Source organism: Triticum dicoccoides, chromosome 6B (genome assembly GCF_002162155.2).
Source record: "Triticum dicoccoides isolate Atlit2015 ecotype Zavitan chromosome 6B, WEW_v2.0, whole genome shotgun sequence".
In the NCBI taxonomy this organism is placed as follows: Eukaryota; Viridiplantae; Streptophyta; class Magnoliopsida; order Poales; family Poaceae; genus Triticum; species Triticum dicoccoides.
This window is the reverse complement of record NC_041391.1, coordinates 431,684,240-431,708,484: the sequence shown is the minus strand read 5'-3', so window position 1 is coordinate 431,708,484 and position 24,245 is coordinate 431,684,240.

Genomic DNA, 24,245 nt, shown 5'->3' with positions numbered 1-24,245 from the left:
TATTTTTGGGACTAACCTATTAACCGGAGGCCCAATCCAAATTGTTGTTTTAGCCTATTTCAGTGTTTCGCATAAAAGGAATATCAAACGGAGTCCAAACGGAATGAAACCTTCGGGAGGGTTATTTTCGGAACAAACGCAATCCAGGAGACTTGGAGTGGACGTCAAGAAAGAAACGAGGAGGCCACGAGGGAGGAGGGCGCGCCCAGGGGGTACGCACGCCCCCACTCTCGTGGGCCCCTCGTGGTTCCCCTGACCGACTTCCTTCGCCTATATATACACATATACCCTGAAAACATCCAGGAGCACCACGAAACCCTATTTCCACCGCCGCAACCTTCTGTACCCGTGAGATCCCATCTTGGGGCCTTTTCCGGCGCTCCGCCGGAGGGGGAACCGGTAACGGAGGGCTTCTACATCAACACCATAGCCTCTCCAATAAAGTGTGAGTAGCTTACCACAGACCTTCGGGTCCATAGTTATTAGCTAGATGGCTTCCTCTCTCTCTTTGGATCTCAATACAAAGTTCTCCTCGATCTTCTTGGAGATCTATTCGATGTAATTCTTTTTGCGGTGTGTTTGTCGAGATCCGATGAATTGTGGGGTTATGATCAAGATTATCTATGAACAATATTTGAATCTCCTCTGAATTCTTTTATGTAATATTTACATCGAATAGATCTCCAAAAAGAACCCAGTGACAGTAGGGGCAGCAAGGCACGTATTGTATTGTTGCCATCGAGGATAAAAAGATGGGGTTTATATCATATTGCTTGAGTTTATCCCTCTACATCATGTCAACTTGCCTAATACATTATTCTGTTCTTATGACTTAATACTCTAGATGCATGATGGATAGCGGTCGATGTGTGGAGTAATAGTAGTAGATGCAGAATTGTTTCGATCTACTTGTCGCGGACGTGATGCATATATACATGATCATGCCTAGATATTCTCATAACTATGCACTTTTCTATCAATTGCTCGACAATAATTTGTTCACCCACCGTAATACTTATGCTATCTTGAGAGAAGCCACTAGTGAAACCTATGGCCCCCGGTTCTATTTTCCATCATACAATATTTTATTTTGCAATCTTTACTTTCCAATCTATATCATAAAAATACCAAAAATATTTATCTTATTATCTCTATCAGATCTCACTTTTGCAAGTGGCCGTGAAGGGATTGACAACCCCTTTATCGCGTTGGTTGCAAGGTTCTTATTTGTCTGTGTAGGTATGAGGGATTTGAGTGTAGCCTCCTACTGGATTGATACCTTGGTTCTCAAAAACTGAGGGAAATACTTACGCTACTTTGCTGCATCACCCTTTCCTCTTCAAGGGAAAACCAACGCATGCTCAAGAGGTAGCAAGAAGGATTTCTGGCGCCGTTGCCGGGGAGGTCTATGCACAAGTCAAGACATACCAAGTACCCATCACAAACTCTTATCCCTCGCATTACATTATTTGCCATTTGCCTCTTGTTTTCCTCCCCCCCCCCACTTCACCATTGCCATTTTATTTGCCCTCTTTTTCCCATTCGCCTCTTTTTCGCTTGCTTCTTGTATTTGCTGCCACTATGTCTGAAACTGGGGAGGTTATTGTTGATAAGGACAATAGTAATAACATGGGAAACTTTGATGCTTTTGATGATCCTGCTAAAGAACCCGCCATCTTACATACTAAAAAGTTTCGAATCGGTAGTGGTAATATTATTGGAAAAGGGGTTATTCTTGTGTCGGTGCTTTGCCCGCTATGGGTGGATTTATTCTTCATAGAACTATTAGTCTTGCGGGTGCCATATCCTTGCTTATAGTTGAACTTGAAAGACAGTTTATGCATATGCATCCTTGCATACAAAGGATTTTCCTAGAATTTTCCAATATTGATTATTCTTCTGTTAAGCGTGCAGCTACTATCTTTTTGGCACATGAGTTCAGATTTATAATGAAAGAAGCCAAAGAATTTTTTGCGCACTATAGGGTGGACGTTGGTCGTCCTCCCATAGAGGCGATCCTTTTTAATCAAGAAGACATAAGGCGTTTACGATCTTTAGATCATGTTGCTTATAATGAAAACCTGAGAAAAAAGGTTCCTACCAACGTTCTAGTCGATAGAATCTCCGAACTTAATGATGGTTTTGCTATTCAAAACAATGGGTTAGGATTTTCTCTTGATCAAAGGCTCATGACTTTTTGCCAAGAGAATGCTTATAATGATGAATTGGTTGTGCAATATGAGGGGCCAAAGGAGGAACCCATACCTCCCGGGCTTGATTTTGGGGACTTCTGTCCCATTAAATTTAACCATTTTGATTACTTTTGCTTGCCAAAAAGAAAACTTGCTTCTGAATGTAGGGAATATGATATGAGTTTTCGTGATTTACCTTATCATTATGGTAATACCTAGATCTATTCTTGCTTTTATGCCTAGCTAGGGGCGTTAAACGATAGCGCTTGTTGGGAGGCAACCCAATTTTATTTTTTTTCTTCACTTTTTATTCCTATTTAGTAATAAATAATTCATCTAGCCTCTGGTTAGATGTGGTTTTATGTTTTAATTAGTGTTTGCGCCAAGTAGAACCTTTGGGAAGACTTGGGTGAAGTCTTTATGATCTTGCTGTAAAAAACAAAAACTTTAGCACTCACGAGATTAGATGCCATTTTTTACTGGAGAGCTATTTTAGGTTGATTCTTTTTGCAGACGATTAATAGAAAAATTCCTCACGTCCAATAATTTATTTCAGATTTTTTGGTGGTCCATAAGTATTCTAAAGTTACATATTACTACAGACTATTCTATTTTTGACAGATTCTGTTTTTCGTGTGTTGTTTGCTTATTTTGATGAATCTATGGCTAGTATCGGGGGGTATGAACCATAGATAAGTTGGAATACAGTAGGTTTAACACCAATATAAATAAAAAATGAGTTCATTACAGTACCTTAAAGTGGTGGTTTGTTTTCTTGATCTAACGGAGCTCATAAGATTTTCTGTTGACTTTTGTGTTGTGAAGTTTTCAAGTTTTTGGGTAAAGATTTGATGGATTATGGAATAAGGAGTGGCAAGAGCCTAAGCTTGGGGATGACCAAGGCACCCCAAGGTAAAATTCAAGGACAACAAAAAGCCTAAGCTTGGGGGTGCCCCGAAAGGCATCCCCTCTTTCGTCTTCGTCCATCAGTAACTTTACTTGATGCTATATTTTTATTCACCACATGATATGTGTTTTGCTTGGAGCGTCTTGTATGATTTGAGTCTTTGCTTTTTAGTTTATCACAATCATCCTTTCTGTACACACCTTCGGGAGAGACACACATGAATCGGAATTTATTAGAATACTCTATGTGCTTCACTTATATCTGTTGAGCTAGATAATTTTGCTCTAGTACTTTAGTTATATCTTTTTAGAGCACGGCGGTGGTTTTATTTTGTAGAAATTATTGATCTCTCATGCTTCACTTATATTATTTTGAGAGTCTTTTAGAACAGCATGCTATTTGCTTTGGGTTATAAAATTAGTCCTAATATGATGGGCATCCAAGATAGGTATAATAAAAACTATCATATAAAGTGCATTAAACACTAGGATAAATTTGATACTTGATAATTGTTTTGAGATATAAAGGTGGTAATGTTAGAGTCATGCTAGTTGGGTAATTATGAAATTGAGAAATACTTGTGTTAAAGTTGACAAGTCCCGTAGCATGCACGTATGGTGAACGTTGTGTGACAAATTTGAAGCATGGGATGTTGTTTGATTGCCTTCCTTATGAGTGGAGGTAGGGATCGCACGATGGTTAACTCCTACCAACCCGTCCCCTAGGAGCATCTATAGTAGTACTTCGCTTCGAGGGATAATAAAATTTTGCAATAAGTATATGAGTTCTTTATGACTAATGTGAGTCCATGGATTATACGCACTCTTACCCTTCCGCAATTTGCTAGCCTCTATGGTACCGTGCATTGCCCTTTCTCACCTTAATAGTTGGTGCAAACTTCGTCGGTGCATCCAAACCCCGTGATACGATACGCTCTATCACACATAAACCTCCTTATATCTTCCTCAAAACAGCCACCATACCTACAAATTATGGCATTTCCATAGGCATTCCGAGATATATTGCCATGCAACTTTCCACCGCTCCGTTTATTATGACACGCTCCATCATTGTCATATTGCTTTGGATGATCATCTAGTTGACATCGTATTTGTGGCAAAGCCACCTTTATAATTCTTTCATACATGTCGCTCTTGATTCATTGCATATCCCGGTACACCGCCGGAGGCATTCACATAGAGTCATATTTTGTCCTAAGTATTGAGTTGTAATTCTTGAGTTGTAAATAAATAGAAGTGTGATGATTTACATTATTAGAGCATTGTCCCATGTGAGGAAAGGATAATGGAAGCAATGATTCCCCCACAAGTCGGGATTAGCCTCTGGACTTTATGAAAAATAAAAGAGGCCAAAGAAGCCCAAATAGAAAAAGAGGCCAAAGAAGCCCACCAATAAAAAAATGAGAGAAAAAGAGAGAAGGGACAATGTTACTATCCTTTTACCACACTTGTGCTTCAAAGTAGCACCATGATCTTCATGATAGAGAGTCTCCTATGTTGTCACTTTCGTATACTAGTGGGAATTTTTCATTATAGAACTTGGCTTGTATATTCCAATGATGGGCTTCCACAAAATGCCCTAGGTCTTCGTGAGCAAGCAAATTGGATGCACACCCACTTAGTTTCTTTTTGATGAGCTTTCATACATTTATAGATCTAGTGCATCCGTTGCATGGCAATCCCTACTCCTCATATTGACATCAATTGATGGGCATCTCCATAGCCCATTGATTAGCCGCGTCAATGCGAGACCTTCTCCTTTTTTTGTTTTCTCGCATAATCCCTATCATCATACTCTACTCCACCCATAGTGCTATGTCCATGGCTTCCGCTCATGTATTGTGTAAGGGTTGAAAAGGCTGAAGCGTGTTAAAAAGTATGAACCAATTGCTTGGCTGAAATTGGGGTTGTGCATGATGGGAGCATTTTGTGAGACGAAAATGAAGCATGGCCAAACTATATGATTTTGTAGGGATAAGCTTTCTTTGGCTATGTTATTTTTATAAGACATAAACTACTTGGTTAGCATGCTTGAAGTATTACTATTTTTATGTCAATATTAAACTTGTATCTTTAATCTTTTGGATCTGAACATTCATGCCACGATAAAGAAAATAACATTGAGAAATATGCTAGGTAGAATTCCACATCAAAAATTCTGTTTTTATCATTTACCAACTCGAGGACGAGCAGGAATTAAGCTTGGGGATGCTTGATACATCTCCAACGTATCTATAATTTTTGATTGTTCCATGCTATTATATTATCTGTTCTGGATGTTTAATGGGCTTTATTGTGCACTTTTATATTATTTTTGGGACTAACCTATTAACCGGAGGCCCAGTCCAAATTGTTGTATTTTGCCTATTTCAGTGTTTCACAGAAAAGGAATATCAAACGGAGTCCAAACAGAATGAAACCTTCGGGAAGGTTATTTTCGAAACAAACGCAATCCAGGAGACTTGGAGTGGACGTCAAGAAAGAAACAAGGAGGCCACGAGGCAAGAGGGCGCGCCCAGGGGGTAGGCGCGCCCCCAACCTCGTGGGCCCCTCGTGGCTCCCCTGACCGACTTCCTTCGCCTATATGTACACATATACCTTGAAAACATCCAGGAGCACCACAAAACCCTATTTCCACCGCCGCAACCTTCTGTACCCGTGAGATCCCATCTTGGGGCCTTTTCCGGCGCTCCGCCGGAGGGGGGATCGATCACGGAGGGCTTCTACATCAACATCATAGCCTCTCCGATAAAGTGTGAGTAGTTTAACACAGACCTTCGGGTCCATAGTTATTAGCTAGATGGCTTCTTCTCTCTCTCTTTGGATCTCAATACAAAGTTCTCCTCGATCTTCTTGGAGATCTATTCGATGTAATTCTTTTTGCGGTGTGTTTGTCGAGATCTGATGAATTGTGGGTTTATGATCAAGATTATCTATGAACAATATTTGAATCTCCTCTGAATTCGTTTATGTATGATTTGTTATCTTTGCAAGTCTCTTGAAATTATCAGTTTGGTTTGGCCTACTAGATTGATCTTTATTGCAATGGGAGAAGTGCTTAGCTTTGGGTTCAATCTTGCGGTGTCCTTTCCCAGTGACAGGAGGGGAAGCAAGGCACATATTGTATTGTTGCCATCAAGGATAAAAAGATGGGGTTTATATCATATTGCTTGAGTTTATTCCTCTACATCATCTCTTCTTGCCTAATGCGTTACTCTGTTCTTATGAACTTAATACTCTAGATGCATGCTGGATAGCGGTCGATGTGTGGAGTAATAGTAGTAGATGCAGAATCGTTTCGATCTATTTGTCGCGGACGTGATGCCTATATACATCATCATGCCTAGATATTCTCATAACTATGCACTTTTCTATCAATTGCTCGACAGTAATTTGTTCACCCATCGTAATACTTATGCTATCTTGAGAGAAGCCACTAGTGAAACCTATGGCCCCCGAGTCTATTTTCCATCATATAAGTTTCCGATCTATTTTATTTTGCAATCTTTACTTTCCAATGTATATCATAAAAATACCAAAAATATTTAACTTATTATCTCTATCAGATCTCACTTTTGCAAGTGGCCGTGAAGGGATTGGCAACCCCTTTATCGCGTTGGTTGCAAGGTTCTTATTTGTTTGTGCAGGTATGAGGGATTTGGGTGTAGCCTCCTACTGGATTAATACCTTGGTTCTCAAAAACTGAGGGAAATATATATGCAACTTTGCTGCATCACCCTTTCCTCTTCAAGGGAAAACCAATGCATGCTCAAGAGGTAGAAGAGTATGATGGCGTGGATGCCTTCGTCTCTGACTGGCGTCCTGCCGCCTCATCTTCCATCCTTCCCTTCCCTCCCCGGCACTGTCATCACCAACCTCTTTGGTCTATAGCTAGGGAGGGATGCCTCCTTGGCGCCTTCGTCTTTCTTCTAGTGATCTCCCCACCGAGCCCCTGCGTATGACCCCACCAGGGCCCAAGTCGGGTCTTCTCGCTGGTGACGGCGGCCGAGCTGCTCCGCCCCGCTTATACGCTTCTCCTCCACAGCTTCACCAGCCCCGGTGAGGGAGTCCCGGATTAGGGGGTGTCCGGATAGCCGGACTACCATCATCGGCCGAACTATCATCGGCCGGACTATCATCATCGACCGGACTCCAAGACTATGAAGATACAAGATTGAAGACTTCGTCCCGTGTCCGGATGGGACTTTCCTTGGCGTGGAAGGCAAGCTTGGCGATACGGATACGTAGATCTCCTACCATTGTAACCGACTCTATGTAACCCTAGCCCTCTCCGGTGTCTATATAAACCGGATGGCTCTAGTCCGTAGGACACAACAACAACCATTACAATCATACCATAGGCTAGCTTCTAGGGTTTAGCCTCCTTGATCTCGTGGTAGATCCACTCTTGTAAACATCCACAATATCAATATCAATCAAGCAGGACATAGGGTTTTACCTCCATCAAGAGGGCCCGAACCTGGGTAAAACATCGTGTCCCTTGTCTCCTGTTACCATCTGCCTAGACGCACAGTTCGGGACCCCCTACCCGAGATCCGCTGGTTTTGACATCGACATTGGTGCTTTCATTGAGAGTTCCTCTGTGTCGTCACCGATAGGAAGGATGCCTCTTCCCGTCTTCAAGGACGACATCTTAGCCGATGGAGCCTTGGCCGCCAGCCAAACTATCCGGCTAGGAGGTTTTCTTATGACCGCCTGTCCGACCACCGCTTCAATGATGACCTCTCGTGTCATCGAGAGCAATCTTCACGTCAACTCGGAATTCGCCGAGCAGTTAGATCCAGCAGAGCTCTCGTCTGTAAACGAACTCTTGGATCGGATCGCCGCCCTGGGAGTCGCTACAGACTACAATCGGATCAGGCTTAAAACCGATCTGAGAGAGATTAACTCTCCCCAGGTTATCCACTACGTCACGGTGGTAGAGGAACATCGCGACGATCCTTCTCCCATATTGAAAACTAGTCGTGTCCGGGCTACCGAACCCTCCATGCCGGATTTCCGCGGAGGAGCGGATTCCGATCAAGCAATGAACATAAAGTCAGGCATCGGACCGGACTCATTGGACAACGTTCCACTTTCCAAGCTTCCAAATTCGGAAACTTCTCGGCCCTTGAGCCTCGAGATGGGCAGGGTCCCGGACTCAATTAGGCCCGCCCGTCCAGATATATGCGATCTATCTCTAATCCGGCAAGAGCCAGCCGAAACAGTACATCATTACTGGGCCAGATTCCTCCTGGTCATGGACCGGATAAAGGACTGCCGAGAGGAAAACGCAATCTCGATCTTTTGCAACAATTGCACGGACAGGGGAATCTTGAACGCCGTCAGCCATCATGAAATCACACGTTTCGCCGACTTGGCATCCATAGTGCGAAAGTACTGTGCCATAGAAAGTTTCCGGAAAACCGAAGATAGGTTTTGGGATAATCCGGCCCCGAACATAGCCCCAGTCCGCAACAAAAGGGTGCATTACACTCAGGCGCCAAGTACAAGAACCAAAAAACAGAAGCCCCTTAATGGGAACGGAACTGTACTGGAGGGATGGCTCAGCAAACCCTGTACAATTCACAGTACCAAGGGCGCCACCCCAACACATAGCCTTCGTGCATGTTGGATATTACGGCAGGTGGCCAAAAGTGGCGAGGAGCTTCTAGCCCCGCGAAACCACACCAACAATACCGGTACGGTATCAATAGTCTTCGAGACTTTCACATCAAACAATATGCGGAAACGAACGATCCACAGCCTTGCCGAAGTCTACCAAGTAGCAACAACAAATCCTTGGAGCGACGCGGCCATCACCTTCAACGCCAGCGACGAACCTAAATTCCGAACAGCCCGAGCACCAGCCGCATTGGTCCTCAGTCCAATAGTGGACGGCTTTCGACTTACCAAGGTATTCATGGATGGCGGCAGCGGATTGAACCTCATTTACGAGGAAACTCTTCAAAAAATGGAAATAGACCGGAGCCGCATTGAGCGAAGCAGCACAACCTTCAGAGGAATAATCCCTAGCCGGGAAGCATGCTGCACCGGAAAATCACACTCGATGTGGTGTTCGGCTCGCCGGACAATTACAGGTCCGAAGAAATCATGTTCCAAGTGGCCACGCTCAGCAGCGGATACCACGCTATATTAGGACGAGAGGCGTTCACAATTTTCCAAGCCGTACCCCATTACGGGTACATGAAGCTCAAAATGCCTGGGCCCGGCGGGATAATCACTCTCGTTAGTGATTCGGACATAGCACTCCGCGCCGAAAACAAAACAGCCACATTAGCCCTGGAGGCACTATCCGAAGCCCAAGCGGCAGAGGAACTCACCGCGCTGCGCGCTACGGTGCACAGAGACGACGTGATACTCGATAAGAGATCCAAGTCCACCTCCTTTAAACCAGTGGACGAAATTATAAAATTCCAGGTCCACCCAACGGACCCGACAAAGACGGCCTCCATCGGGGCACAGTTGAACCCTGATGTAGACGCCGCGCTGCAAGAATTCCTTCGGGAAAATTGGGACATTTTCGCCTGGCATCCTTCAGATATGCCAGGAATCCCTCGCAGGCTGGCAGAGCATAGCCTAAACATCCTAAAAGGGTTCAAGCCAGTCAAACAGGCTCTTCGACGATTTTCCGAACCCAAAAGACAGGCAATGGGAGAAGAACTAGCCAAACTATTGGAAGCCGGATTCATCAGAGACATCAAACATCCGGATTGGCTAGCAAACCTGGTAATGGTACCAAAGAAGGACAGATCCTGGCGCCTATGTGTCGATTTCAAAGACCTAAATAAAGCCTGCCCAAAGCATCCCTTCCCCCTCCCCCGCATCGACCAAATCATCGATGCCACTTCAGGGCACGATTCATTGTGCTACCTGGATGCATACTCCGGCTATCATCAAATCAAGATGGCAGAAGCGGATCAAGCCGCAACGGCGTTCATTACTCCATATGGACCATTCTGCTTCAACATGATGCCCTTCGGACTTAAAAATGCCGGCGCAACATATCAGCGCATGATTCAGACATGTCTGGCTACCCAGATCGGCAAAACAGTAGAGGCATACGTAGACGACGTAGTCATCAAAACCAAACACGTCGAAACTCTAGTAGACGACTTGAGGGTCACATTCGACAACCTCCGAGCATATGACATCAAGCTGAATCCGGAAAAATGCGTTTTTGGCATACCAGCCGGAAAGCTCTTGGGCTTCATTGTATCCGGTAGACGAATTGAAGCAAATCCGGCCAAAATCCGAGCCCTATCACAGTTGGATATTCCAAAAAACCTCAAACAGATCTAGAAATTGACTGGATGTGTGGCGGATCTCAGCCGCTTTATCTCTCGCCTAGGAGAAAAGGCATTGCCCCTCTATCGCCTCCTCAGGCACACCGAACACTTCGAGTGGACGGATGTTGCCACTGCCGGACTCGAAGAAATAAAGGCCATATTGGCAACGAATCCGGTCCTGGCTGCGCCCAACCTGGGTGAACCTATGTTGTTATACATCGCGGCAACACATCAAGTAGTAAGCGCGGTGCTCGTCGTAGAACGAGAGACAGAAGGGCATAAATTCCCTCTTCAAAAACCAGTGTACTACGTATCCACTGTTTTAACCCCCTGCAAGTCCCATTACCCGCACTATCAAAAGATAGTGTATGCGGTGTTCATGGCATCCCGGAAGCTCCGACACTACTTTCAAGAGTGTTCGATAACAGTGGCCTCCGAAGTACCCCTAAATGACATTATAAATAACTGCGACGCAACGGGAAGGATTGCAAAATGGGCCATTGAGCTCTTACCATTCGACATAACTTACAAACCCCGGCGAGCTATAAAGTCGCAAGTTTTGGCTAACTTTGTCGCTGAGTGGACTGAAGCCGAACTCCCTAAAGAGTACGGCGCATACTCCAATTGGATTATGTATTTCGACGGCTCCAAAATGTTGGCCGGATTGGGGGCTAGCATCGTACTAACGTCCCCAACCGGGGACAGAGTCCAATACGTACTTCAGATAATGTACACGGACTCCAACAACGCAGCTGAATACGAGGCCCTCTTACATGGCCTCCGGATGGCAATCTCCATGGGCATCCAACGCCTAGAGGTGCGCGGGGACTCAAACCTCGCAATATCCCAAGTAAATGGAGACTTTGACGCCAAGGATCCAAAAATGGTAGCCTATCGCAACGCCGTCCTTAAAATGTCAGCTCGGTTCGAAGGACTTGAATTCCACCACGTAGCCAGAGATAATAACCAAGCGGCCGACGTATTGGCACGCATCGGCGCAAAACGTGACGCTGTCCCTCCAAATATCTTCCTGGAACGGCTGTTCAAGCCATCCGTACTATGGGAAGAGGTGTCCGGAAATAACAAACCAGAGGCAGCCGCAGAGCAATCTGACATAACGGGTGATCCAGCCGACGAAACAACACCCTCAGCTCACGACATAATGGCAGTAATTGCCCCATGGACAGAGCCGTTCCTAGCTTACTTGCTTAGGCAGGAACTCCCCGAAGACCATAATGAGGCCCGCTGCATAGTCCGGCGATCTAAAGCCTACAAGGTCCATGAGGGAGAACTCTATAAGAAAAGCACAACCGGGGTCCTTCAAAGGTGTATCTCCGAAGAGGAAGGGCGAGACCTTCTGGCTGAAATTCACGCCGGACTAGGCGGACACCACGCCGCAGCCCGGGCCCTTGTAGGAAAGGCATTCCGTACAGGATTTTATTGGCCGACAGCCCGGGCAGATGCTCAGGACTTAGTCCAAAGATGCGTCGGTTGTCATCTCTTTGCTAATCAGAGCCACATGCCACCCACCGCCCTCAAAACTATACCCATTACCTGGCCGTTCACGGTCTGGGGGCTTGACATGGTTGGACCACTTAAAGGGGGAACCCATAAGCAAAGGTACCTATTGGTCATGGTGGATAAATTCACCAAATGGATAGAGGCCAAGCCAGTTAAAACAGCAGAGTCCGGACCAGTGATAGACTTTATATCCAGGGTAGTACACCGTTATGGTGTCCCCCACAGCATCATCACCGATAACGACACGAACTTCACGGCTGATGAGGTTAAATCATGGTGCAAAAATATGGGCATCAAGCTCGATTACGCTTCAGTCTATCATCCTCAAACCAACGGTCAAGTGGAACGAGCAAATGGTCTAATAATGAGCGGCATCAAACCCAGACTAGTGCGGTCCCTTACGAAATCTGACACGCACTGGGTAGAGGAGCTCGACTCCGTACTCTGGGGGCTGCGGACAACGCCTAACCGTACTACCGGATTCACACCATTTTTTATGGTATACGGCACAGAAGCAGTTTTTCCCTGTGACATAATTCATGACTCACCTCGAGTGCGCATGTACGAAGAAAGAGAAGCCGAGTTGGATCGGCAGGACAGCTTGGACGCATTGGAGGAAGAACGCGACGTCGCCAAGGCTCGTTCCGCATTCTATCAGCAGCAGGCTCGAAGATACCAAAGCAGAGAAGTACGGGCCAAGACTTACAACGTTGGCGAACTGGTTCTACGCCTGCCGGACAAGAAAAAGGACAAGCTCAAGCCCAAATGGGAAGGCCCCTTCATCATCGATAAAGTCTTGACCGGCGGAGCGTACCGTCTACGAAATACGTCGGATAACCGACTCGAGCCGAACCCATGGAACGCAGCCCGCCTCCGAAGATTCTATGCCTAGCGCCGGACTAAGAGTTCGTCCCTTTCCCCCCGTCCAAATTGTTTTTACTTCAGCTGCCTTTTGTTTATCTTTTTCTTCTCAACCCTATTCATCAAAGCCTTAAAGGGCCTACTTGCACATCGTTCGCACGCAATTGATGTGCTATCCGCACTCATTATACCTGGGGGCTTTTTACCAGAAGCTTAATTATAAGGGCTTCATGCCCAGCACATGTGTCAAGCCTCCACATGTACCTTTTATTCACCATTATATGCATCGATATGACTTAAGTTTTGGCCAAGCTGGGTTGCCTGGCTCCTGTGCTTACCCCTACGTTCCTGATTGTTCGGCTAGGAGGTAAAGGGAGCACCTCTGCGATTGTTACTGCCGGGTCAGCCGGATTTGTACCTCAGACTGGGTGAAGCCGAAAGCTAGCGTTCTTAAGGGAATATTCGGTCAGTGACTTATAAGATGATTTTTTATCCACTTATTTATCTGCCCCCAGATGTTTTTTTGCTTTTTTCGCAGTCCGGGCATGCACTTTAGGGCATGCCACCCCCAGAGGAAAGGAACCCTTAACGGAACTATTCTCCCTGGAAGATGTTTCTTACTACCCATGTAATATAACATAACTAGTTGGGCACTTGTCTGATAAAGCACTAATGACCCCTACGCCTGGTCTCCATGCATACCCCGGTTGTTTCATAACCGAGAAGGTATTCGGACACACTCCAGACTCTAGGGTCCCGAGGTCGAAGCGAAAAGGTCAGCAAAGACAAACGATCTACAATCCGGCTAGAAGGCATTTTATATGTCATTTTATAATACATTGTCAAATCGACTGATTGTATTCTTCCTCAATCCCGTCTAACAGGTTGTCTAATTTACAGTCCTGTTGGGAAAATTTAGCGGCCAACTCTACTTGGCCGTATACTAAACTCACAGGGATCTCCTTCCCATCGGGCCCCACAGGTCTGACTTCGGCCATGTGGTTGGGATCCGCCTTCTTGTACCGCGTCTTTACCATGGCCCAGGCCTCCCTGGCACCTTGGCGGCAGGCCGAAATCTTCCATAAATGGAAGCGCTGCCGCACTCCCTGAAGCTTCTCCGCAAGCTCCCCAGGACCCTCGGGTAAGGAGAAGGCTGGCCATAAAGCCTGGATGACGCCGCTCATTGCCTGCCGAACTCGTTCGATCAGTTGCAACAATTCGGGAAGTTGATCACCCGTTGATACGGGCATCTCCTCCGCAGGGCAACCTGTGAGCATACCTGCAGACATATTCTGTCAAATTGACTTCCTTGCCGAACTCTTCTTTTCAAAGGAGTTCGCTCAAGCACTTACTATAGATGCCGCGACGAAGCCGCTGATTCTCCTTAACGGAGCCCGACAGCTCGACCCGAACGCCTTTCAGCTCTTCTCCAAGCTAGGCATGGGCATCCTGGAGCTTGTTCCTTTCATGCTGCACCTTATGCAGCACCCTCTCGCCGGCCTTTAGTTGGCGCAGAAGTTCTTGCCTGTCCGGATCTTGTCCGGCAGCACCTGCAACGTCATTTTTTAGACTTGCGCAAAGGCCAAACGCTACTTATCTTTCTAAAATAATGCGTTACCAGGAGAGGTCCCTGTGTTTCCTCCTGCACCAGAGAATGCGGCCTCAAGTTGGGCCTTGCACTCTTGCAGCTCCTAAGACAGTTGGGTATTCTTCTCGGTAAGATCCTACGTTTCATATGATCCTTAAATCAGTTAATATAACTACTTTAAGTCTCGGGGGCTACTGGCATATACAACTATTAATTTCTCTTACCCGTATGTCTTTTACATACTGCTCCGTGGCTCTGGTAAAACCATCTTGAGCAGCACGAAGGTGCGCGTCCCCCGTGTTAAAGGCATTCAACGCCTCGGGGGAGAAGCACGCATCACGAAATACTGTACGGCGGCGCCTGTGATTCATGGCACTCTCCACCTCAGACTTGGTGGCGCACAGTCTGTCGGCATCCTCCGTCGGAGGAACGTCCGGCTCACGCCTTGTGCTCGCCTCCCCCTCCAGACCAGGTGCTGGAGCCTGGCTGGTAGTAATTGGATTGGCAACCTCCACGCCCGCAGTCCGGCGGGCGCTTTTTTCCCTACAAAAGTCATGAGCACTCAAACGCTTCCTAGGAACGTTGCTCTAAATAATGAATTGTGAGCTACACCTTTGCGGCGATGTTTCAGTCCGCGCCGCGCTCCTCTTCCGCCTACTGGTCCGGACTGGCCTTTGTTGGTCAGCCACCGCGGGCTCGGCTTCTCGCCCTAGGGGCGCCTCCTGCACAGCGCCATCATATACGGTGGTCAGAAATAAGCAAGGAAGGAATGACGGTGTCAGGACTTCGGTCGCAATCACCTGGGAAGCCGGATATAGTCCGGGATAGTCGGCCGTGATGGCGACTAAAGCATTGTCCATGCTGAGCTGGTGGAACACCCCGTCGATTAGCTCCACCTTTATGTCCGGATCCTCTTCGGAGGCCGGATCCCGGGATCTCTCTGGATCCTCGGGTTGCGGAGCTGGACTTAGCATGTCCTCCACGATCCGGCGCAGTTCCTGCGTCGAAAGAAGAACACAATATAAGAAACTTAAGTTTCAAAAAGCATGGGTCGGGCACGCAGAGTGTTCGCTTACCCAAGGCCGGGGATTATTCATGGAGAACCCATTTAACGGGTTCGTCCGAAGAAAATCCTCCTTCTCCCCCTTATACAAGCCGGACAGGATCGTCACCAGGTCTTCGACCGAATCCGGCCCTTTGCGGCCATGACCGGTGGCATCGTCCTCCCCGTTGAAATCCCACATGGGGTGGCCCCTGTATTGTAGTGGCTGCACCCCCCGCATAATGCATGTTGCCATGACTCCAATCATGGACAACCCGGAATGGGCCAGTAACCTTATTCGGCCCATCAAATAATGGACGCTCTTGTCTTCCTCCAGTTGGGGGCTCCGCGGACGCCAACTAAGGCGTTTCTTCAGAGGAGCGTTGCTGAACTCCGGGAGGCCGATCCGAACAGGGTCCGGCAGCGGAGCGTCTTCTATATAAAACCATCCCGAAGGCCAGTCTTCGGACGCCTTCTTAGGAGTTCCGGATGGATATCCGGTCCCGGCAATGCGCCATATTTCGGCGCCGCCCACTTGATATATGGACCCCTCGTGAGAGCGGGGTACAAGGCAGAAAAACCTCTTCCACAGCGTGAAATGGGGCTCGACGCCCAGGAATAGCTCACAAAGAGCTACGTAACCCGCAATATGCAGGATTGAGGCGGGCGTGAGGTGATGAAGCTAGAGTCCGTAGAACTCCAGGAGGCCGCGGAGGAATGGATGTACAGGAAATCCGAGCCCCCTTATCAGATAGGGGACGAAGCATACCCGCTCCCCTTTGTTGGGACGTGGGGTAACCTCCGCTTGCTTCCCACCTTTGTAGGTGGCCAGCCCGGCTCGAACCGGAACCATAAAGGCCGGAGGGAGATATCCCCCCGCTTGGAGCTTCACCAGCTCGTTGTGCGGAACAGAACATCTCCTCCAATCTCCTGGCAAAGGGCTGGGAGCGCGAGAAGAGGAGCCGCGTTGACGGTCCATGATGGAATGGATTCTTGGTCGAAAGCACTCCGATGAGTATTTGCGGGAGGAAGATGGTGATTTGGATCTGGATTCTTGCCTCCCTTATAGGCAGATTATTTGCACAACTAGGGGGTAAAACATAAAAGACACCCTGGCTTTTCACATTCGCGCGACGCGTGGAAGAAGGCCATTATTGGGCGTGGAAGCCAAGACGCGCAACATTGATGAGGAAGCTGGACACTGTTCGGCAGGTACATAGAACTTGAAGGAGAACCCGCCTTGCAACGCCGAAGACTACACACATGCTGGACTTATCGTCATTGAAGCCTGGTTCGGGGGCTACTGAGGGAGTCCCGGATTAGGGGGTGTCCGGATAGCCGGACTACCATCGTCGGCCGAACTATCATCGGCCGTACTATCATGATCGACTGGACTCCAAGACTATGAAGATACAAGATTGAAGACTTCGTCCCGTGTCCGGATGGGACTTTCCTTGGCGTGGAAGGCAAGCTTGGCGATACGGATACGTAGATCTCCTACCATTGTAACCGACTCTATGTAACCCTAGCCCTCTCCGGTGTCTATATAAACCGGATGGCTCTAGTCCGTAGGACACAACAACAACCATTACAATCATACCATCGGCTAGCTTCTAGGGTTTAGCCTCCTTGATCTCGTGGTAGATCCACTCTTGTAAACATCCACAATATCAATATCAATCAAGCAGGACGTAGGGTTTTACCTCCATCAAGAGGGCCCAAATCTGGGTAAAACATCGTGTCCCTTGTCTCCTGTTACCATCCGCCTAGACGCACAGTTCAGGACCCCCTACCCGAGATCCGCCGGTTTTGACACCGACACCCGGTCTCGTTCGGCCACCTCTGGGTGGGCTGCGACGGGGCTGGGATGGGTTCCTGCCCGGGTGATTTTCTCGTCTTTTCCTCCTTCCACCGCAGTGCCCAGGGGAGGGAAAACAAGAAGAGGAGATCATGAGGCACTTATCTTTTTTCAATCTTAAATCTGTAGGCACTTGCCAAATTTTAATTCAAATAATGTAATCTCTCAAGTCCATGTTCATGTTTTGTAATGCTTGTACTTGTATCAGCATGTTAGTGAAAAAGATAAACCTTGCTGGGAACCCGTGCATGTATAAGTCCATGCAGAGGTGAGATGCCTCTTTAGTGTAAATAAACGAGTTTTCCCCAGTAGGCTACGTTGACGGCACCCTTTTTGTCTGCCAGAGAGCCATGTCTGCTGGGTTACAGAGAAAGGGACCAGCCCCCCGCCAACTTCCTTTTACCAAAGGCCACTGCGACCATCCTGATCGAAGCATTGTTCAAGTCGGGGATGGGAGCACATAACTCTAAAAAGAAGTGGCGTGGTTTTCTAATGCATAAGTTATATCTTACAGAACACGAATGGACAAGAGGCAGAACTTATCTGTTTGGCGTGTCGGGGATCGCAGTGTCGGGCAATCTTCTCAAATCCTTGTCGAAGCCAAGTTCGCGGCAGGAACCTGCAGCTTCATGCAGATGAGAATAAATGCAGGATGCGATCCTATCTATATGCATATGCAGATGCTCATGAAATGCTTATGCGGTGAAATGGAATGCTCATGCATGCATGCAATCTAGGTTGGGGCCCCCTACAGCACTTCTTTATTTTCTCTTGCACGGGGTCATCGCCCCGGCTTTATACAAGGGGTTGCATGCAACTGAGGCAAGGCCTATACAAATGGGTGGCTGCTAGGCAGGGCCCGGCAGCCTCGCGCCTTACAGGTAGAACTTGTGGAGATGCTCAATATTCCATGAGTTTTGCAACTAAGTGCCATCTCGGTCTCCAGACGGACTGCGCCCGGTCCGGTGACTCGTACTACCCGGTAAGGGCCTTCCCACTTCGGTGATAACTTGTGTGTACCCTTGGCGGACTGAATGCGCCTAAGGACAAGGTCACCTTCCTCAAAACACCGGGCATGAACACTGCGGCTATGATAGAGACGCAGGGCTTGCTGATAGCATGCAACACGCGTAGCAGCCCGGAGATGGTTCTCCTCGAGTAGCACAGCATCGTCACGTCGATGTTGATCTTGCATGACTTGATCATAAGCAAGTACTCGAGGCAACCCGTAAATGAGTTCCGTGGGGATAACTACTTCTGCCCCATAGACCAGGGAGAAGGGAGTCTGCCCGGTAGCTCATTTTGGTGTCATTCCGAGGGACCAGAGAGTCACCGGCAGCTCCTTGATCCACTGCCTGCCGTGCTTCAGCGTTCGCCCTCTCAACTTTTCCATTGCTCCAGGGTGGCCCACAGAGGCAAATGAGATTTTGCATCCGAGGGCATGAACATATTGCATGAAGGCACGGCTCGTGAACTAGGTGCTGTTGTCGGTGATGATCCTGCCGGAACTCCAAAATGACACACCAGATCTTTCAAGAACTTGATAGCTGACTGAGCAGTCACCTTTCTCATGGTAGTCACTTCCGGCCACTTTGTAAACTTGTCAATGGCAACGAACAAGAATTCAAAGCCCTCGATTGCTCGAGGGAAGGGGCTGAGGATATTGAGCCCCCATACCAAAAATGGCCATGATAGAGGGATTGTCTGAAGTGCTTGGGCAGGTAGGTGGTTTTTCTTGGAATGGAACTGGTAGGCTTCACACTTAGTGACTAGCTCGATCACATCTTGGAGGGCTGTGGGCCAATAGAATCCTTGCTGGAATGCTTTCCCAACTAATGCCTTGATCCAATGTGGGAGCCGCACATTTCTTTGTGTATCTCAGCCAGCAGTTCCTTTCCTTCTTCCCGGTAGACACACTTCAATTTCACACCGTTGGGCCTCCTTCTGTACAGAGTGTCATCGACAAACTGATACATATTGGCCCTTTGGGCTACTTTTTCAGCTTCGTCTTGGTCGTCGGGAAGATCTCTAGTCTGGAGGAAGCGGACAATGTGACTTGCCCAAGTTGGAGCCTGAGGCTCGGCAACGAGGACCAGCGGCACCTCCTCTACTGTCGGAGCACCAGCCTCGTACGCGGGGTCCATGGGCCCGGCTAGAGGGGGTGGTCCGGCAGACTGTGAAGAGTTGTTTCCGGCAGGATCTCTGCCGGGAATGGACGGCTCTACCGGGAGAGGCTTACCGGTGTCCAACTTTCTCCTTTTCCGGGCCATTTTTGCTGGGGATTCGGAGGGCGGAGTAAGATGGAGAACAAAAGTTCCTGGTTCCACAAGAAGCTTCTGTGCAGCACACTTTGACAAATGATCAGCTATGCTGTTTTCTGCACGGGGTACATGCTCTGTTTGCAATCCGTCAAAGTGCTCCTCCAATCTTCTCACTTCCTCGACATATTCCTCCATCAATGGACTTTGATAATCTTTGTTGACTTTTCTCACCACAACCTGTGAATCTCCTCGAATGATCAGCTTCTTAATTCCCAATTTTGCTGCAATCCTGAGCCCGGCAAGGAGCCTTTCATACTCTGTTGTATTGTCGGCGGCTTCTTCCCAGGCAATATGCATTTGGACGACGTATTTCAAGTGCTCCCTGGAGGGGGCAAAAAGAAGCACGCCAGCCCCTGCACCTTGTAGGGAAAAGGCACCTTCAAAATACATAATCCATTCTTGGGGCGATTCCTTGTCGGGGATAACTGTTTATGTTACTTCCTCATCAGGGGTTGGCGTCCATTATGCAATAAACTCTGCCAATTCCCTACTTTGGACAGTTGATGTGCTCTCAAATTTCAAACCAAAGCTGGATAGCTCCAAAGCCCACTCCACTATCCTACGGGTGGCCTCAGGGTTTCAGAGTATCCGTTGTAACAGGAAATGAGTGACAACCGTGATCTCATGGGCTTGGAAGTAGTGGCGCGGTTTCTTTGAGGCCATGATGAGACCAAAAATCAACTTTTGCACGCCATAGTACCTCGACCTAGCCCCCTGTAACAAGGAGTTGACGAAGTACACTGGGTGTTGCACCACTTTCTTCCTTGTCGCGTCCTTGGGGTTGCCCTCATTGTCGTGCTCACTACTGTCCTGAACCTTGTCTGACTCTGTCGGTCTTTGTGCACTCTCTGCTTCATCCACTTCTCACTGTGCCACCAAGGCTACACTGACCACTTGGTTGGTTGCCGCTAGGTATAGCAGCAGCGGCTCCTGGGGTTTGGGAGCAACCAAGGTAGGCACGGAAGATAGGTAGGCCTTCAAATCTTGCAAAGCTGCATCCGCTTCTGGTGTCCACTTCATAGGGCCCGGCTTCTTTAAAATTTTGAAGAACGGCAGGGCACGCTCGGCAGACTTGGAGATGAATCTGCTTAGCACGGCAACACATCGTGTAAGGCGCCTTACATCCTTAACTGTCCTTGGCGCTTGGATCTTCTCAATGGCCTTGATCTTGTCGGGATTAGCTTCGATCCCCCTGTGGGACACAAAGTACCCAAGCAGCTTGCCGGAGGGAACGCCAAACACACATTTCTCTAGGTTGAGCTTCAAGTTGATCTTGCACAGATTTGCAAATGTCTCCTCGAGATCTTGGATAAGAGTTGCTTTGTCCTTTGTTTTAACCACAATATCATCCATATAAGCTTCAATGTTTCTGTGTAGCTGAGGTTCAAAACCAATCTGGACTGCCCTTGCAAAGGTGGACCCGACACTCTTTAATCCGAATGGCATGCGGACAAAGCAGTATGTACCACACGGAGTGATGAACGACGTCTTCTCCTCAACTTCTTTGGACATGAAGATCTGGTGATATCCAGAATAGGCATCCAGAAACGAGAGCAAATCATAGCCTGATGTGGAATCCACAATCTGATCAACATGCGGCAATGGAAATGGGTCCTTCGGGCAAGCCTTGTTGAGATCTGTCAAATCAATGCACAACCTCCACTTCCCGTTTGCCTTCCGGGCCACTACTAGGTTCGCTAGCCAAGTGGCGTGTAGCACTCCTCTGACCAAACCAGCTGCCTCAAGCTTCTTGATTTCTTCTGCAATAAACTGCTGGCTCTCCAAGGCCTGCTTCTGGATTTTATTTTTAACAGGTCTGGCATGTGGGCAGATAGCAAGGTGGTGCTTGATTACCTCCCTGGGAACACCGGGGATATCAGATGGTTGCCAGGCAAACACATCAACATTCGCCCACAGGAAGGCAACGAGCGTGCTTTCCTATTTGTCATCGAGGGTGGCGCTGATAGTGAAAGTACCATCAACGCGAGCCAGCCCTGTCGGGACCTTTTTCACTTGGGGTGCACCAACCTTGGATTTCTTGTTGTGGGAGCACTCCGGCACGTCGTCAACGGGTGCCATGCACTTGGTGGGGGTACGCTTCCAGGACTCTTTGCTAGAGGTCCTACAATCCTCCTTCTTTCCTTTGTTCTCCTTGGCAGGAACCGCTGCTACCGCTGCCTCTGCCGCGACCACATCCCACTACATCTTGTCCACACAAATGATGGCATCTTTCTCATCTGATGGGATGGTGAGAACTCCCAGTGGCCCATGCATCTTCAGGGGGTTGTAGGCATAGTGGGATGCTGCCATGAACATAGCCAAAGCCGGGCGTCCAAGGATCCCATTGTACGGCAGGGGGAGATCGACCATGTCAAACACAATCTTCTCGGTCTGGTAATTCAGTTCTCCCCCAAACATTACCTGCAACGTGATCTTTCCCTTAGGATGACTCCTGCCAGGATTAACACCTTGAAACATGTCGGTAACCTCTAGCTCTTCCTTTGTTATCTGCAGCCTGCTAATGGCTACTGGGGAAATCAGATTCAGCAAGGCCCTGCCGTCCACCAACATCTTCATGACCTTGAGGTTGTGAATTGTTGGAGAAACCAACAAAGACAAGCACCCTACCACAGTGGTATGGCTAGGATGATCCTCCTCGTCCAAGATTATGGGCATACGGACCATTTGAGCGGCTTTCAGGCCTCTGGCACTGGTTCCATGGCATTGACCTCTCGCGCACATCGCTTGAGCTAGCGGTGAGAGGTGTGCAGAGATGCACCCCCATCAATGCAAAGGGCGTCAGTGGCCTTCTGAAACTCTTGCTCATTTTTTATCTTCATCCCCTCTATCACTCTCATCATCACAACCTTCCTTCTCTCGACCCTTGGCGGGTTTTCCTTGGTTCCAAAAGGGCTTGCCGGGGTGATTTACTTCACCACCTCGGCCCTTTCCGCCAGCTATATTCTGACCCTTTTCCTTATCACGCTTCTCATACTATGCTCTTTGTCTCCTGACCAACTGCTCAACCTCATAGCACTCTTGCAGGTCATGGCCCTTGGTCCGATGGATCTTAAAGTATGGTCCATCGCCATTCTCGGCCTTCTCGGCAGCCGCAGCCTCCCGACAATTAGCGCACACGACAGTCTCCTTGTCGAGGATCTCAGCCTTGGCGATCTTGTCGGTACTAGAGGTGCTTGTTCCTTCAACAGTCATCACTGCCTTATCCCTCTACTTCTTACTGCGCTTCTTGCTCTTCTTCTGACTAGTGGACTCATCATCATCCTCTGAATCCATATTGGCGCAATCCTCCTCTCCGGGCAACTTCCTTCCCACCTCCATCCGAGCACACTTATCCACTAGGGTGTACAACTCCTTCACAGTCTTGGGAAACCGCACGTTCATCTTAGAACAAATCCGGCGGTTGCCCACGTTGGATTGGAAGGCAGCTATCACAACTGCTGGATGGATATGCGGAATATTTTGATGAACTTTGCTGAATATTTGTAAATACTTACGCAGGGTTTCTCCTTCCTTTTGCTGGAGAAGTTGCAGGTCGCTGGGTCGGCCTGGCTCCTGGTGGCCACCGATGAAGGCACCGATGAACTCGTGGCACATGTCTGCCCATGACAAAATGGAGTTCTCTGGCAGGTGCATCAGCCAAGACCTCACATTGGACTTGAGGGCCAAAGGGAAGTAGTTGGCGAACACCTTCTCATCTCTTCCCTCGGTAGCCTGAATGGCGATGGTGTAGATGCTTAGGAACTCTGTCGGGTTCAGCCTCCCATCGTACTTCTCGGGTATCTCTAGCATGAACGTGCGAACAGACGGCCAACGGACTTGCCGCAACTCGCGGGTGAAGGCAGGGCAGCCAACCTCAAAAGGTAGGGGGGCGCCAATACCGAGTGCGGGCTCGTCGATGTCGGGGTTGTCGCACCCGTTGGTTCAGTGGAGGTCGTCGCGATGTTGCTGAACAACGCAGGCGTCTCCTCTTAGCCTCTCCTCCGGGGTTCATTGTTGGCCTAGACATGCTCGAGGGTCACAGAAGGCCATCAAGACGTCACCGGGGTCTTGACTTGCCCGCGCTCGCGCTGGCCGCCGTGGGAGGACTGCACCGTGGGGACGGCCCCCTCCGTACGAGCAGCAGCATGAGCCATCGTCATCGCTTGGGGAGGCTGTGGCGGGTCAGCTCGTCGTGAGCCCCCAGCTTCGGCGAAACCAAGCAGGCTTTGGATGGTGGCACGCCACTCGTCCATCTGTTCGGCCACCGACGAAAACCTCAGCAGTAGCTGAGCCCGCGCCATGGCCTCCGAGGTAGTGCTTGGCATGGATGATGAGGCAGTCGATCACACCGTCACTCAGCTACTAACGGAGCCAGCAGTGGCAGCACCATGCCCCTGCTGTTGCGGTGCAACCACTTGGATGGCAGGGTGGTGCGGTGAAGGCGCTAGGGGGCCAGCGGCTCGGTCGACTCGCCCAGGGGAAAGCACACGCGTAGCGGTCGCGCCCGTGACAGGGGCGGCCGGAGGGCGACGGTTCGCCCCAGATCAAGCGCCATCACTGCAGCTATGCCCGTTGGTGAGCGAAGCATGGCCGTCGAGGTGTTGCTGATGCTGAGCTCCTCTAGA